General features: G+C 43.7%; 1 pseudogene; it reads right to left on the bottom strand.

The window, feature by feature from the left end:
- Positions 1 to 433: 433 nt before the first annotated feature.
- LOC120042549 lies at positions 434 to 15,843 on the bottom strand (annotated as a pseudogene).
- Between the last annotated feature and the right edge of the window lie 1,186 nt (positions 15,844 to 17,029).

Raw genomic sequence — 17,029 nt, 5'->3', positions numbered from 1 at the left:
CATCATTTAAATAATGGCGTTTGATATGACTGAAAAATACTGTCTGTCATACCTGAACCGCACCTTTATTTGCCAAGGAAGAGTACATGATCGGTGAATATATTCAATGTACAGACTACAGTACATGTGTATATAGGACTTGCATCCATGGCACATTAAAGTTATATTCTACTCTAGGCTTCATTAATGCCATTCAGCCTTGAGGTTCATAGATTGGTATGAATATTAGTTCAGAACTTTACGTTTTAGGGTCCATACCCAGATCGGCTACATAGTTATTTTTAACCCGACACAATAAGCAAGTAAATAGTTAGCTAGCTATGTTACTTCAGCTGCATTGCAAGGCAAGCTTACACAATTGTGCAGTCAATGCGTTTGTCTCTACATTAACACATTCCTCTCAAATTGTACATTTGCTTGACTCGTTAAGACGTCAGCCATCTTCGTTGAGCGCCACAAGGCAAGGGTGGCTCGCGTCAAAATTCGTCATCACAAAGCCTTGGGACCCAAATGCATTATGAGTGCTGTCGTGGCAATTTCCTGTATTACCAAATGAGGAGAGTTACAAACCACACACCAGTCAGAGTTATACTTAAACTTCATCTTTAATAATATGAGCTTTACCAAAGCCCTGTGACTTTCAACAATTCACTATCTATTAATTGTTGAGAGTTCCAACAATGGCAACTGAGATCTTTTATAGCAAAGATATACCCCTCTCAACTTACATGACGAACCACAGATCTTAGGAAAACTTCACAAAGGGCCTTTTACTTGAGAAAGGAGTATCCCTTAGCCAGATTGCATTTGCTATAAATTATCGCTCAGTTTGGTCTCTAAAACGAGGTTCTAATCTCGTTCCTGGTACTTCATAGTACCAAAACATTACCTCATCCAAGGCATAACTCAATATACTAAGGAGCATCAAAAGTCGTACTATAAATTCTCAGACAACACAAAGATTCCTTGATGCCCTTCCAGACTCCCTCTGCCTACCCAAGGACGTCAGAGGACAAAAATCAATTAACCACCTAACTGAGGCACTCAATTTAACCTTGCGCAATACCCTAGATGCAGTTGCACCCCTAAAAACTAAAAACGTTTGTCATAAGAAACTAGCTCCCTGGTATACAGAAAATACCCGAGCTCTGAAGCAAGCTTCCAGAAAATTGGAACGGAAATGGCGCCACACCAAACTGGAAGTCTTCCGACTAGCTTGGAAAGACAGTACCGTGCAGTATCGAAGAGCCCTCACTGCTGCTCGATCATTCTATTTTTCCAACTTAATTGAGGAAAATAAGAACAATCCGAAATTTATTTTTGATACTGTCGCAAAGCTAACTAAAAAGCAGCATTCCCCAAGTGAGGATGGCTTTCACTTCAGCAGTAATAAATTCATGAACTTCTTTGAGGAAAAGATCATGATCATTAGAAAGCAAATTACGGACTCCTCTTTAAATCTGCGTATTCCTCCAAAGCTCAGCTGTCCTGAGTCTGCACAACTCTGCCAGGACCTAGGATCAAGAGAGACACTTAAGTGTTTTAGTACTATATCTCTTGACACAATGATGAAAATAATCATGGCCTCTAAACCTTCAAGCTGCATACTGGACCCTATTCCAACTAAACTACTGAAAGAGCTGCTTCCTGTGCTCGGCCCTCCTATGTTGAACATAATAAACGGCTCTCTATCCACCGGATGCGTACCAAACTCACTAAAAGTGGCAGTAATAAAGCCTCTCTTGAAAAAGCCAAACCTTGACCAGAAAATATAAAAAACTATAGGCCTATATCGAATCTTCCATTCCTCTCAATTTTAGAAAGCTGTTGACAAGACAAACAATGTATACGAAATGCTTCAGTCTGGTTTTAGACCGCATCATAGCACTGAGACTGCACTTGTGAAGGTGGTAAATGACCTTTTAATGGCGCAGACCGAGGCTCTGCATCTGTCCTCGTGCTCCTAGACCTTAGTGCTGCCTTTGATACCATCGATCACCACGTTCTTTTGGAGAGATTGGAAACCCAAATTGGTCTACACGGACAAGTTCTGGCCTGGTTTAGATCTTATCTGTCGGAAAGATATCAGTTTGTCTCTGTGAATGGTTTGTCCTCTGACAAATCAACTGTACATTTCGGTGTTCCTCAATGTTCCGTTTTGGGACCACTATTGTTTTCACTATATATTTTACCTCTTGGGGATGTCATTCGAAAGCATAATGTTAACTTTCACTGCTATGCGGATGACACACAGCTGTACATTTCAATGAAACATGGTGAAGCCCCAAAATTGCCCTCACTAGAAGCCTATGTTTCAGACATAAGGAAGTGGATGGCTGCAAACTTTCTACTTTTAAACTCGGACAAAACAGAGATGCTTGTTCTAGGTCCCAAGAAACAAAGAGATCTTCTGTTGAATCTGACAATTAATCTTGATGGTTGTAAAGTCGTCTCAAATAAAACTGTGAAGGACCTCGGCGTTACTCTGGACCCTGATCTCTCTTTTGACGAACATATCAAGACTGTTTCAAGGACAGCTTTTTTCCATCTACGTAACATTGCAAAAATCAGAAACTTTCTGTCCAAAAATGATGCAGAAAAAGTAATCCATGCTTTTGTTACTTCTAGGTTAGACTACTGCAATGCTCTACTTTCCGGCTACCTGGATAAAGCACAAAATAAACTTCAGTTAGTGCTAAATACGGCTGCTAGAATCCTGACTAGAACCCAAAATTGTTATCATATTACTCCAGTGCTAGCCTCCCTACACTGGCTTCCTGTTAAGGCAAGGGCTAATTTCAAGGTTTTACTGCTAACCTATAAAACATTACATGGGCTTGCTCCTACCCCTCTTTCCGATTTGGTCCTGCCGTACATACCTACACATACGCTACGGTCACAAGACGCAGGCCTCCTTATTGTCCCTAGAATTTCTAAGCAAACAGCTGGAGGCAGGGCTTTCTCCTATAGAGCTCAATTTTTATGGAATGGTCTGCCTACCCATATGAGAGACGCAGACTCGATCTCAACTTTTAAGTCTTTACTGAAGACTCATCTCTTCAGTGGGTCATATGATTGAGTGTAGTCTGGCCCAGGAGTGTGAAGGTGAACGGAAAGGCTCTGGAGCAACGAACCGCCCTTGCCGTCTCTGCCTGGCCGGTTCCCCTCTCTCCACTGGGATTCTCTGCCTCTAACCCTATTACAGGGGCTGAGTCACTGGCTTACTGGTGCTCTTTCATGCCGTCCCTAGGAGGGGTGAGTCACTGACGTGATCTTCCTGTCTGGGTTGGCGCCCCCCCTTGGGTTGTGCCGTGGCGGAGATCTTTGTGGGCTATACTCGGCCTTGTCTCAGGATGGTAAGTTGGTGGTTGAAGATATCCCTCTAGTGGTGTGGGGGCTGTGCTTTGGCAAAGTGGGTGGGGTTATATCCTTCCTGTTTGGCCCTGTCCGGGGGTATCATCGGATGGGGCCACAGTGTCTCCTGACCCCTCCTGTCTCAGCCTCCAGTATTTATGCTGCAGTAGTTTATGTGTCGGGGGGCTAGGGTCAGTTTGTTATATCTGGAGTACTTCTCCTGTCTTAGCCGGTGTCCTGTGTGAATTTAAGTATGCTCTCTAATTCTCTTTCTCTCTCTGAGGACCTGAGCCCTAGTACCATGCCTCAGGATTACCTAGCTGTCCCCAGTCCACCTGGCCGTGCTGCTGCTCCAGTTTCAACTGTTCTGCCTGCGGCTATGGAACCCTGACCTGTTCAACGGACGTGCTACCTGTCCCAGACCTGCTGTTTTCATCTCTCTAGAGACTGCCGGAGCGGTAGAGATACTCTTAATGATCGGCTATGAAAAGCCAACTGACATTTACTCTTGAGGTGATGACTTGCTGCACCCTCGATAACTACTGTGATTATTATTTTTTGACCATGCTGAATTTATGAACATCTTGGCCATGTTCTGTTATAATCTCCACCCAGCACAGCCAGAAGAGGACTGGCCACCCCTCAACCTGGTTCCTCTTTAGGTTTTGGCCTTTCTAGGGAGTTTTTCCTAGCCACCGTGCTTCTACACCTGCATTGCGTGCCGTTTGGGGTTTTAGGCTGGGTTTCTGTACAGCACTTTAAGATATCAGCTAATGTAAGAAGAGCTATATAAATAAATTTGATCCCATCAAGTAAACCTCCTCTTCTCCCCACTCCTGGACAAGCTCACTGAGGGTAGTGACTTGCGCACAGACATTGTTGAGACAAGAGATAATTGGTTTCCCCTTAATCACGCCATCCCTTCACATATGAAGACAATGTTCCATTCTGACGTCTCCCTCTCTGGGCCCCAAGTGACTGAGCCCTAGCTGAGAAGGGAAACGTGCAACTGCCAACAGTATAGTCCAAAGGGACACATTCTAATGACAACTCACATAAGCATATTATGTAAATTAAACATCCTATTTATCTATGTTACCCAACTAATTCATCCTCCAGTGCGCCAACTCCCCCTTGTGGTCTGGAGCAATGAAGCCGTCCCGCGGTGCAAGCTCGCAACTTTTAAAGGAGGAACTGCTGCATCTCTTCAGTCCCCGCTGTTCCGTAAGGTGTTTCTTTAAATCTGATCCTGATGCGGAATAGATTGCAACGTATTCATGACTGTACCTTCCGTAGTCCGGACTACGCGATTGTGAAGAGACCTCTGGTGGCATGTCTTGTGGGGTATGCATGGGTGTACGAGCTGTGCGCTAGTAGTTTTAAAAACATACAGCTCGGTACATTCAGCTTGTCAACACTTCTTACAAAAAACAAGTAGTGAGAAAGTCAAGCTCTCCCCATTTGAGATATACATGCATATCATTAAAGAAAGGTCCATATTTGGATGGAAACCAAGCTAGTGAGAGGTATCAAGTAAAGTTGTAATTTCAGTTGAAAATTCCCAACACTGCTGCGCTCCCTGGGGCCTGCAGCCAACCACAGCCCTGCTGGCCTCACAAACCACCATCTGCTATAACATTGAGTCAGTTCTTCCTACTGGACATTGGAAAGCTTTTGTTTTGACACCCATTGTTCGTCCTAGACGGGAAATTGGTGTGGATGGTTCAGAGTTCCATGCTTACAAAAGGGTTGATTGATACACGTCAGATGACAAGCCTACTACATCCACTAAAGTACATGCGCCTTGGTGTTATACGCAAATCAGATACAATTAAGGTAGCTCCAACGGTTAGGATTGTTGCCACGCAAGTAAAGCAAACGTAATTGTTATATAGAACACTTTATTTGACATGTTAGAACAAGACATTACACCCAAAGAATGTATCCAGAAGAAACATAGAAATGACGCTCCTCAAAGAGGTCTTTGACATGTCGTTGACCTGTTGAGAGAGAGAACCTATTAGTTCAGTTATGGTCTGACAGGGTCTGAAAAGCATAAAACAAGACCTACCTCTTTTCAAGTTGTCCTGATTCACACATTGTCCACTACAGGGGCCGCCAGAGGGACTACTGGCGTCACAGATGACCACATCACAATGGACAAAGACCTAGGAATCAAAGATTTGATGGTGTCAGATACATTTAAAAAAAGGGATGATTGCCACTCACAAAATTAACCTATAAAGATTGTTGGGTGAACTTTGTTACCTGGCCACTCGGCTCAACCGCATCCTCGACGAAGGAAAACATATAGACCTCAAAGCGTTTGACGTGAGGGGGGAAGTGGACCCTGGCGTCAGCTACCACCGGGTGGAAGACTACACGGTACGGATCCTCCGGGTTCTCACAACTGCCAGTGTAGAGAGAGGGACTAAGTTAGGAACAAGAAAACACTGTAAACCCCAACCGCCTTGTGTACGAAGTCTTATGGTGGTGTCATGACTGTCCTGTGAGGATCAGATCAATTCACACCGTGTTGTAAATGACAGGAGAAGTGGGTTCCTTCTCCCCCTCCAGTATGAACTAAAGGAATGTCTTTGTTACCAGGCTTTTCCCCATCAACTCTTACCCCTCCTAAATTCACCTCGGTCTTGAAAAACCCAACATATTTCATATACAATGTAAAGGCTCGAGACTTCCTACCTGTAGTGTGAGCACTTTTCTAGTTCGTATTTCCTTTTTAAAAATCACAAAATAAGAATCAACATGACATTCTTTTTCTATCTCTGACCAGTCATGTTAGAAATATTGTTCCAGTATTCACTTTTGAACGTATTAGAGAAACTCCTAGAAAATGTGAATAGTAAGTAGCCATGCCACGAGTGACATCAGAGAGCGTGTCAGAACCGTCCCCGGGGGCCAGAGTGCATAAAAGGATTGGTAACTGAAATTAACATTAGACCAGAAAACCGTGAGTCGCTAGCTACACGTTTGAAATGGTTGGAACTTTCCTAAACGCACCTTCCTAAGGACGGCGAGCTGCAGCTCATGTCCAAAGTGGTCCGAAACCTGAATACCAACACGAGGGAGAATAAACACCCCTCAGGACAGATAGTCACTGGTACAGCCGATTAGCTGTTTGGAGCCAAGTACCTAGAAAAGCTAACTTCAGTGGGACCATTCTGCTACTATATCCAAACCATCCTACTCTCATCACCCACTGAGGAATCAGCGACAGGGTTGATTAGCCCATCTTCCAGAATGAGTGAAAGGAAAATCCATCCTGAAGTTCCGTTCAAGACTAGTCATTGGAGCCACGGACAACTAACGACATTGTGACCTCAGGGAGCCAATCAGAGAGAAGACCCAAACACGGCGGCATCCCACATAAATACATTCATGCAAAAATGTAACAACGATAAGTGTCCCTTATGGAACCATGGGTGGGGGAGACATCGTAACAAGCCGTCATATTGTGTCAGTCCGCTAGGGACCTGTGTGTTTAGCTAGTAAATAAATTAAACCAATTTGTATAGTACTGAATCATAAGGCTGGGGTTCTTGCAGCTGCGAGGAGGATACGATGTAATGGTTAATAAGTTGACTTTAGCAATGTAATAGATTTCTACCGTCTAGAGTTTAAGTCGGGAGACGGTATCTTTAAAACCGTTTCCTCGGCACCCCAAATCCTAACACGATTCATTTAGAGTCGGGTAACAATTAAACAGTCCTCAGATAATTCAAGGTCACGACAGTAGTTTGTTGGTTTTAATTTCTGATCTTTTGGCCCATCAGACCTGGAAAAATCTGATTTAGTACATTTATTTAAAAAAACAGAAATTGGGCTGCCTATTTGAAAAAAAATGCATTTAATTTGTCAAGGGAGGGTCATACTAGCAATGCCATAGCATTTCTCATCAACAATATTACTTTGTCTACTGCAAAGGCTTTTATAGCTAGTTAAATGACGGATGTCAAATGTCTACGTCGTATGTCCAACATGTATATTCAATTACATTGACATGATCGCATTCTCATGTGGTGAGACGTCCCTCTAAATGGTTCTTCAAATTCTAAATGATCCAGAATGGTCAGACTACAGGCGACCTGAATATTGATCAATTGACCGTGGTTTAACCAAAGTTGCCGAATAGACAGTCGGTATCATCAACGCAATCATATTTTTCAAAATAAGTAATTCATTTTAATTAAGAATTTCATGCAATGCGCCAGAGCAATTCTTCCGCTGTCGGAAAAATGTCCCAAAAAATTAATTCTACACCCATGGCATCAGATTCACACGTGGAGGACTTCTGTGAAGGGAGCAGCTCTACTATATAAAGTAACCTACGCATTGACAGTTTAGGCCTACTTTTGTCATTTGCATCTTTGGGAGGTTTATCATTTACTGTTTAACTGACAGATATTAGCAAAAAGGGATTTGTGAAATCTGAAGACGTTACATTAAGAGACAAACGCCCACACCAGTACAAATCCACTTGAGCTGGCAGACGACGGCCAGAGCTTTCTCAGGATATTGCACAACGATTTAAGCAGCTGAAGTGACAAATCTGAACTGCCCATTTCGTGCACAGCCATGTGAATGTGGTGTCTTTTCCTATGATCTACAAAACATTTTCAGCCTGTTTTTTCAAACTGCTACCACCCCCACCAGGATGACATTTGATTTAATAAACTGCTGCAAAGTTACTCCCGTGACAGATGAGCCTTGTGTCCACATGGCCGCCGGAGCAAATTAAAATAGGGGGTGCCAAATTTGGGGTTTTGCCACCATTTCATAAAAATGGTAAAATTGCGTGATTTGATAGCATTTGGCAAACCCGATCCCCCAAATAAATGGTTGACCAATAAAGTTGCTTCACTCCACTGCTTGGTGTAACATGTATCCAGATACTGAAAAGACACCCGCAAAATAAAGTGTCATTTGCAGCGTGCATAATCATGGGCAAAGTCATTGTAGCCCATCTACCAAAGGTTGCAGTGTCCATTACAATGTAGGAAAAATAAGTCATCTTTCAATAGTTACCCAATTTAAATTCTTGAGAAGATGGCAAAGTTAAAAATTAGGCCAGCGGTGTCCATCTGTGGCAAAGTGCTCACAATCAATGCTTATGACAAACCCAGCTGTGTGACATTTTTTTAAATATGAACATTAGCTAGCTAAATAAGGTTAGCAAGATGCTGCTACACTTGACCGTGGTATTTGTTCATGTTTAGCAACTCCCAATTAGCGCATTCCTCTAGGACAGGAAATTCCATTGAAAGTGGCATCAACTTCTAGGGATCCTGTCCACTGATCCTATTCAGTTTTCAAACATCAACTTCCATGCTGCACAGGCATGTGAACCATCCTTTATGTTAAGCGCATAACCGTTTTAAACACAAGAGGTCACTTGTGCCTGAATTCAACAAGTATTCAGTCAGTGTTAAGAGCAGTTGTATGAAACCAATCGGAAAGGCAAGCCTAGCTTGCCAGCCGCTCTCGATTTCCATTCGACTGCCCAGCAGTTCGGCACAACACTGAACTGGAGCAAACCAAAAGGATAACATTGAGTAAAAAGGTGTAGGTAACGCCAACATAGTGTCTTAACCTTTCCACACGCGAGTTCCAAATATCTTCAACAGTCACCCCAGCGGGAGTTTGTTATGCGCGTGATGTCAGAATGCACTCACCGTTCCAAAATGTGGACAGTTAACCCGCGCTGACCTCAAACCAAGGCACACTACCTGCTAATTTTCTATAGGCCGTTTCAACTTCTAAGTTTGCCTCATTCATTCACAAAAGTAGCCCATTTCACTGTTGCAGACAATTTCTTTTGAGAATTTGAATGAGCCAGACAAACTTTCCTTCAAGCATACAGACATTTGCACACCTAGTCAGAACAGGCCTTGCACAAACTTTCCCCCTGGCACATTTATTGCCTGGTGCCCACATTGCCTTCCTTACAAATAACTGGACATGCGTGCATTCCTATCAAAGTGCCTTATTTTCTGTGTAACGTTTCTACTGTAGCATACCGTAAGTATAATGTACTTAGCGTTTTATTCATGCATTCTGATTCTTGCCTAGATTGTAATGGACACGTGTGTAAAACACTTTTGAAGGTGGTACCGAATATGAGCTAACGCCATACAATGCAGTCGGGTTATCACGTAAGGGTCTGTCAGACTCAACTGACGTATGGTGTTTAAGACACCTGGGATCTCGGAGTACCCCCATAGACTTCAGTGCATTCAAGACAAAGACTTCCAAGCCGTTAGTTGATTTGAACACGGCATCAGAGTGTAAACTATGGTACCTCAGGGGTATTTAGCTTAGAAAAACTGTCTGCCCCTCCATTTATTGTTGATAAATCCCCCATCTAAGTAATATTTCCTGCATCATCCTCGCCACAATACCTTCCCGAGGACTTAATGGATTGATCTATATCTTGCAACTGTTTAGCTTTCGTGCTACGGTTAAGCTAGGCTTGTATTTGGGGAGGTGACAATTGGCTTTTTGTTAATTGTAAACTACTTGTCATGTGTACGCCGTAACAAGTACAAAGATTTGTCACACGCTGAAGTGGCCAAACTAAGTTAAGATCTCAGGCAATGGGCGCAGTGAATGGGATTAGGGAGTTCTTGCTTGACAAACATGGCTGCCATATTTTCCAAACTAGATTTACATGGCTCCCTTGTACCGCATCACTGGTGAGCACATTGTAAAACAAGTCTAGCTGTTATTTAGACTAGATGATAGCATTAACATTTATATATTTTACAAGCAAAGGTGGAATAAAGTTGTGAAGACCTTTACTTCTCATCAGTACTAAACATTGTTTAGATGCTTTTCAGACAACGCGGTTTAGAGTCGTTTGTTTGCATCATACGTTCTGTTCCAATGCTACGCTGCAGGGACCACTCAGTGATAACAAACATGTGATGCTACGCGCCAGAATCTCCCAGAAGTGTTCATTTGGGTGGAGATCTGCTGACAGACCGCATAAGGCTCACATCGTTTTTAAGCTCAAACCATTGTGACCACTCATGACCTATGGATGGGGGCATAGCCACGGTAGTCAAAGTAGATGGCCAGCCAAGCATGATAGGTTGCTAATTACTCAGGAACCACACCTGTGGAATAACACTTGTTTAGGCCCAAAAACAACAAGTTACCCATTAATGATGAGATTCCACCGGGGTCGGGAGTCACGGTCCTCGTTGAGGGTGGCCCAGCAGTGGTCAAGCACCAGCGCTACCTTGGGGTCAGAGGACCTGGTCAGCTCCACCTCAAAGTGCAGAGGCTGTCTCAGGTACCTCACCACTGGATAGTCCTCCTCCTGGTGGAACGTGTTATACGAGGCGTCTGGAACACAGAACGAGACAACCGGTGGGCACAAAACAGCGAGGTACCATCTCAACTTGTCCATTAAGAAACACACGTTTATCATATCCTGTTGTGCCCCGATGAACCCCCCCCCCCCCCACCAGAGGCTTCTGACAAATTCCCAAATCAGCTCCTCACCGTTACTCCATAGCCACACCTGTAGATCTCAGAACACAAGAGTAATATATCATAAGGCTTACATTTTGGGAATGGTTTTGTAAAGGACACCTTCCAAGATTCTATATTCCATTTCCAGATCATCAGGAGTGATTAGAATTTAGAGGCCAAGTTGAAATTCTGAATTTGTGCACGCTTACCCTGAGCGAGTCTCATTCTGACCATTAGTCGACCCGTCCCAGTCTCGGCAAAAAGCTCGTTGTCACGCGGCCTGGTGAGGAAGGCCAATGTGCGAGTGATGTTGACCACATAGTAGCAGGAAACCTTTAACCTAAAAAGAGGGATGTAGGCAACTTCAATAGGGGAAACTTCAAGCAGTGGAGTGGACACACTGGTAGTAGAGGCACATTTTCCCTGTATACAAAGTTAAAGTTTGAGCAATTGGTGAAGAAAAAACCTATAAAATCTAACAGCTACAATTGTGATGCGTAATGCACTTACTGATATTCCTCCTCTGAAGACGTCGTGCCATTCAGCTTCACCTCAAGTTCATCTGGCAAGGAGATTTCGTTCTCATACAGCATGACATTGTTGATAAACTATGTAGTAGAGGGGAATTGACTTATTACAGCCTGCAGAAGCAAACAGTCCGTAAATACACAGTACCCATCACCTCAGGGTAATAGTCATTTTACCTTCCTGGTGGTGCCACAGGAGTTGACAGTGAAGTGGAAGTAGGCGAAGCGATCGTCGCTGTAGGTGGGACCACAGGCGGGGTCGCTCAGGGTCAGCTGACCGGGGTTCAGACTGGGAGCAGACTCCACCTTGACCGCCAGCGCAGTCATCGTTCCGTTAGAGAAACACTCTTGGGGGTGGGGAAGCAAAAGACAGGTAGCCATCAGACCTGGGTTCTGTATTTGTTACACTTCATTGAGCACAGTAGAACCAATGGAATAGCACCAAAAGTGCAAACCATGCCCATCTGGCACTACTATTAGACTCACAGTATTTGCAAGGAACCCAGGTTAGGTAAACATGTCAAACGACTATTTATCGGAAGTAATTGTTTGAGAACCAACCAGTCAGCGTTTTGAGGAAGCTGCAAGCCAGGGAAAAGTATTTGATGGTCATGTTGTTGTAAGGATTCAACAGAGCCACATCCAGTCTGCTCCTGACAGAGGACGGGTGAACCGACTGGGAACCAATGGGAGAGTTCATTAGTCCAATATTGTATGCATGTATACAGGAGTAAGGAAAGCGAGGCTAGCTGCAGCAATTTAGGTTAACATGTTTTGGGAGAGCATCGTACCTCAAACACTGCGTCCGGCGAAGAGAAGGGCAACGTGATGGTGAAGTCTGCGTCGCCCTCTGTTAAATACTGTTGAGCAAGCTCATGGTTAAGCAGCCGCTTGCCAACCAAGACCACGAAAAAGGGATCTTGGTTCCTGTAGTCCACAGTGATGTGAAAGTTCTCCTGATCACAGTTGCCAGTGACTGAGGGTGGCACTACAAGGACAAACAGGGTTGTGTTCATTAAGCACAAAAAACAGGAAGGTACTACTTGAACTTGTCCAAGGAGAAAACCTCGTTTTCAGTTGCAAAATGTTTTGCTACGTTGGGACTGAATAAACATGATCCTGGCAAATCAGGAACAGGACACTGGGTCCAAATACTCTAAAGCTTAACATTTTCTTTGTAGAGAGACCGCATAGGTAAAACCTACAGTATGGCTAGTTGGGCTTTCACTGCAATCATTAACGAGAGGAAGCCATTCAACAGTAGTTTGGCGTAGTCCAGAGACATACCAATGTCCAGTAGTACAGCGTCCACAACGGCAGAGTGAGAGAAAGGAGCGTACTCTGGAAAGACGACCAGGCCGTAGATCAGCTGAAGAGTGAAGGTTGTGACGCCTTGTTCCGCCCTTCTCTGTAGTGAAGTTAAACGCATTGGTCAATTGATAGCATTATTGTTGTAACAGAACTCTATTCAACATCAAGTGACAACTAAGTACATATGGGGACTATTAAAACAAACTATATACTTAAAGTAATGTTGCCCTCATTCCTCTAATTTGTAAGTCGCTCTGGATAAGAGCGTCTGCTAAATGACTTAAATGTAAATGTAAATCAAGCACTATTGGCAAGTGAATGCATACAACTGCCAAAATAATGGGAACACTTGAGTAAATGAGGGATACAAAGTACATTTGCGCCATTATTTATATTTTGTTGGTGGCCCACTTATTAGGGCATGTACAAATCACTGCGTGTGGCCTTGCATTTAACAGAAACACACCTCCTTAAAGACCACCGGGTCTGAGAAGGGCACCTCCATCCTGAAGGCTCTTCAAGGTGTTGTCCAGGGATCTCTGCTCCTGAACATTGAAGCCTCTGGCGTTGCACTCTGCAACAGTTAGCACCATGGTGGGAAAGGTGATGTTCAGCAGCTCCACATCAAGGTTGAAGGTCCCCAACTCAAGCACAAACACTGCCTGCTCAGGAACTGTGTCTAAGGGCGTGTCTGTTCATTGGCAAACAAAAAAAACATTTTGAAATGCGCTACAATGGAAGTCGAAAATGGACATTTGTTATTGCCTCCCCGTTTCAGTACATTTTCTTCTGTTTTGTGCCTAATGAACAACCCAGGCATCCCAAATTACCATAGGCACTATTTAACTAAACCAGACTCACAGTTGCGAACTTGTGGAGGCCTGGCCATCGGAGGTGTTGTGATAGGGAAGAGGACTTTGTAGCTGGTGTCCTCGTGTGCGACCTCCTCGATCCACAGCAACTCAAGCATGGGCTCAATGGTGTAAGTGACAAAGTACTGGTCATCCTGAATATGGCTCTGTAAAGGGAGACGAGTGAATCATTCAGGCTGTAATACACAAGTGGAGTGCAAAAACAGCTAAATGTTCCTTACAAGCCAGAATGTTACTCTACCGGTTATCTGTGTGGTTTGTCCTTCAGCCGCTCGTAATTTAAGACAAAATATCGGCTTACCCGACTTTAGAGAGCTGGTAGGCATATGGTTGTCAACTTGCATTTCCGGCGGTGTGTATTTTCAAAGCAACCGACACGCAAAGTAAACACTTGCACAATATGTAAACAGTAAGCGAACGTTGCTTGCATTCAGTTGAGTGGCAAAGCTACCGGCTCCCTAAGAAGTCAGGTAAACAATACTTTAGTGTGGATATTTGGTCTCAAATTTCAAGCGGCTGAAGGACAAACTGCAAAGACAAGCGGTAGAGTATGTTTAAGTGTCATTTTATGCAACATTCACACGATTTTGCAATCCAATGTGTCAGGCTGTATACACACCCACCAATCCATTGTATATTAGCCTGATTAAGCAGACAATTGCTCAATAAGAAACATTTTACACAAGACAACATTTCTAGGAGTTTACCCATGAGAGATGGCAAAGGGTTACTGCAAAGCACTGACAACTGCTGCAGTAAAAAGGGCTCTACAAATAAGATTTGATTTACAAATTAAACAGGAACATTTTACTCTTCCAACGCTGACCTTGAAATAGCCGCCAACCGCCCCCACCGGAATTTCAACAATAATATGAGCCTCTGTGACTAAAACCGAGTAGTTTCTGGCAGCCATTTCCTCAGTGTCCAGCCTCTTAGCGTCAATTCCCATGTACACCTCCAACATGGTGAAGGCAGCAGAGGAGAAAAGTGGGTCTATGTGCTTCGGCATGTACCAGGTGATCACTTCTGGAGTAAAGGCCACTGCCCCTGCAGTGAAACAAGAAGCCAAGTGCACATCATAACAGAACATTTTGCAACTGAAAACAAATGTGCCATTATTTGGAAAAAGTTCATCCCAAAACATTTTCCCAACTGAACACTACATAACACAAATCAAAGTCTTGTCTGGAGCCAATTAAGAACTGGGTTTATAAGATCTTAATTTGCCAAGTTTGTCCATTATTTCACACTCAACCTGGTGTTGGACAAACAGCCGTAGCATCTACTCGAGTAACCAGCCACTTCTGCTCAAAGAAGGTTGAGGTTGAGAGCACCCGCATCGGAACCCCAGCTACCTGTTCAGGGGGCAACCACACCAGGGCCGTGTTCAGTAGGGCACACCGTATTAACAATATGTTGCAGAGTTCAGGTAGGGCCACCGTTTCCAAATGTTTGCTCTACTGAACATGACCCAGTTCATGGAGGAAGTGGAGAAAGTCAGCTTACATTCTGGAGGTATGTCTCCTCTGCATTATTAGGGCTTCTTAACACCAGCCGTGTGGGAGTGTTGGCTATTGCATAGCCCTTTCTTTGGACCTCATCCACATTCATGACCTTCTTGCTAGGACTAAAGACGACTGCTGTCATTTTGTATCCTGAAGCAACAGCCTGTCTCAGGAAATGGAAACAGGAATTAAACAAATTGTCAACAAATGCACATTTTGTTTAGCGCCATCCTGTAGTGAAATTACAGAAACTGAAATATGGCTACCTCAGCTCCTCTCCGGAAGTTGCCGCTCCTTGCTTTCGGGCCTCCAGTGGGCTGTTCAGGGACGGTTTGGATGTCTGGAAGAGTCCTTCTGACCGACACCTAGAGAAGAAAGGCCATTATTCCCTATGCATTTTCTCCCTCCCATACAATACGAAATCAAGGGCCAGTTCTCAATCTGTCCACTCGCCTCCTTAAATGAAGGAGTATTGAATTGAGAGAGAGTCAAGAACCTCTACGTTGTGTCACAGAAGCAGAAGAAATGAAACACTGGACAGTTGTAGCTCTAGACAGATCATTTATACAGGCAGTACGACAAGCTCGACTGTAAACATGTCCTTTGGGGCATGCTCTGCTCACTTGCCTCCATGTAGTTGCGGTCGCACAGAATCTCTCGGGAGGTCCAGGGGGTGTAGCTACAGGTTTTGCCCACTCTATACACAGGGTCTTCAGTCATGTGGTTTCCTGGCAGCCTGAACTGCATGACCAAGCTGAACATCTTATCATCCTAAAATGAAGGGGGAAGGGGAAAAAAAGGTATTAAAAAAGCCTTTCATTATATAGCAGAAAACAAATAATTCAGTTGACGTTCATGCAAGTTATAGACTGTGGCAAAATTGACTATATGAATGCAGCTGCCACTGTATTGAAGCCACACTACAGGAGAAGTGCTCAGTAGTACACATCACTGCAGTCTGTATCAGAAAGTTGGCTGGCCCTCTGAAAGCCCTCCATAAACTTCTGCTGTACCTTACGTCATCGTTAACTTAGAGGTAAGAGATAGCAGACCCAGGGGTGGTAAAACTGCTTAAATGTTTCTGGCACCGTACTTCTAATAACCTCCATGCTCTAAAATTGTATGAATTAGCACCTCTACTGCAACTCAGGCTTATTGAGGACCTTTTTACTGAAGAATGCATTTGTTTTCAATGATTACATTTTTCATCTAGTGATGCAAATATTGACTTGTATCTTTGTGTATACAGGGCTCATCTGTTAAAGAGCCTGGTCTCAGCATGACTCCATGTCAAAGGTTAAATAAAGTGACGTTGCTACATTATGGGTTGCAAATGCAGTGACACTGAAAGGCAAACTGTCCATTTGAAGTTCAAGCAAACACTACAGTGCTTAGGGTTACCATGTTTTGGGAAAAGCAGTTTTGAAGAGAAGCAAAAAACATGGCATTCCCCATGGGGTCAAATTTAAAGCTGAATCCACACTGAGTAGCAAGGCCAGGCGTCAGGTTTATGATTTGTGTGTCATCTGGAAGGGATGGAGATGGTGTGAACACAATAGTTGACAAACAACAATCCATGAATTATGAAAGGAGAATCATAAGAGACAAACTCACTGAAGACAGCGTCAACCTCTTTAAAAAGAGGAGCGACACTCAAACGAATAACGTTACCAAGGCATTCAGCGTTGAGGTCATCTGGAATGGGAAAGGTTAGTTAAAAACCAAAAAAATATTGTCAAACGCTTATAGCTTGAACTTGCAGGGTGAAAAATGCATACTTATAGAAGGTGTCTGTTGTGCTTGTATGCCCACAGCTGCCAACAACAGGCAAAACAACCTGTAAGGCATTTGACAAATGATTATGATTGACTAAAAGGAGGAAGAACACAACTCAAATGTTTGCATCGTATAAGACTCTTCTAGGCCTGCTACTACTTACCCTGAGCTAAGGAAAGGAGCCATT

Source organism: Salvelinus namaycush, unplaced genomic scaffold (assembly GCF_016432855.1).
Source record: "Salvelinus namaycush isolate Seneca unplaced genomic scaffold, SaNama_1.0 Scaffold71, whole genome shotgun sequence".
NCBI lineage: Eukaryota > Metazoa > Chordata > Actinopteri > Salmoniformes > Salmonidae > Salvelinus > Salvelinus namaycush.
This window is presented reverse-complemented; position numbering and strand designations above follow the sequence as displayed.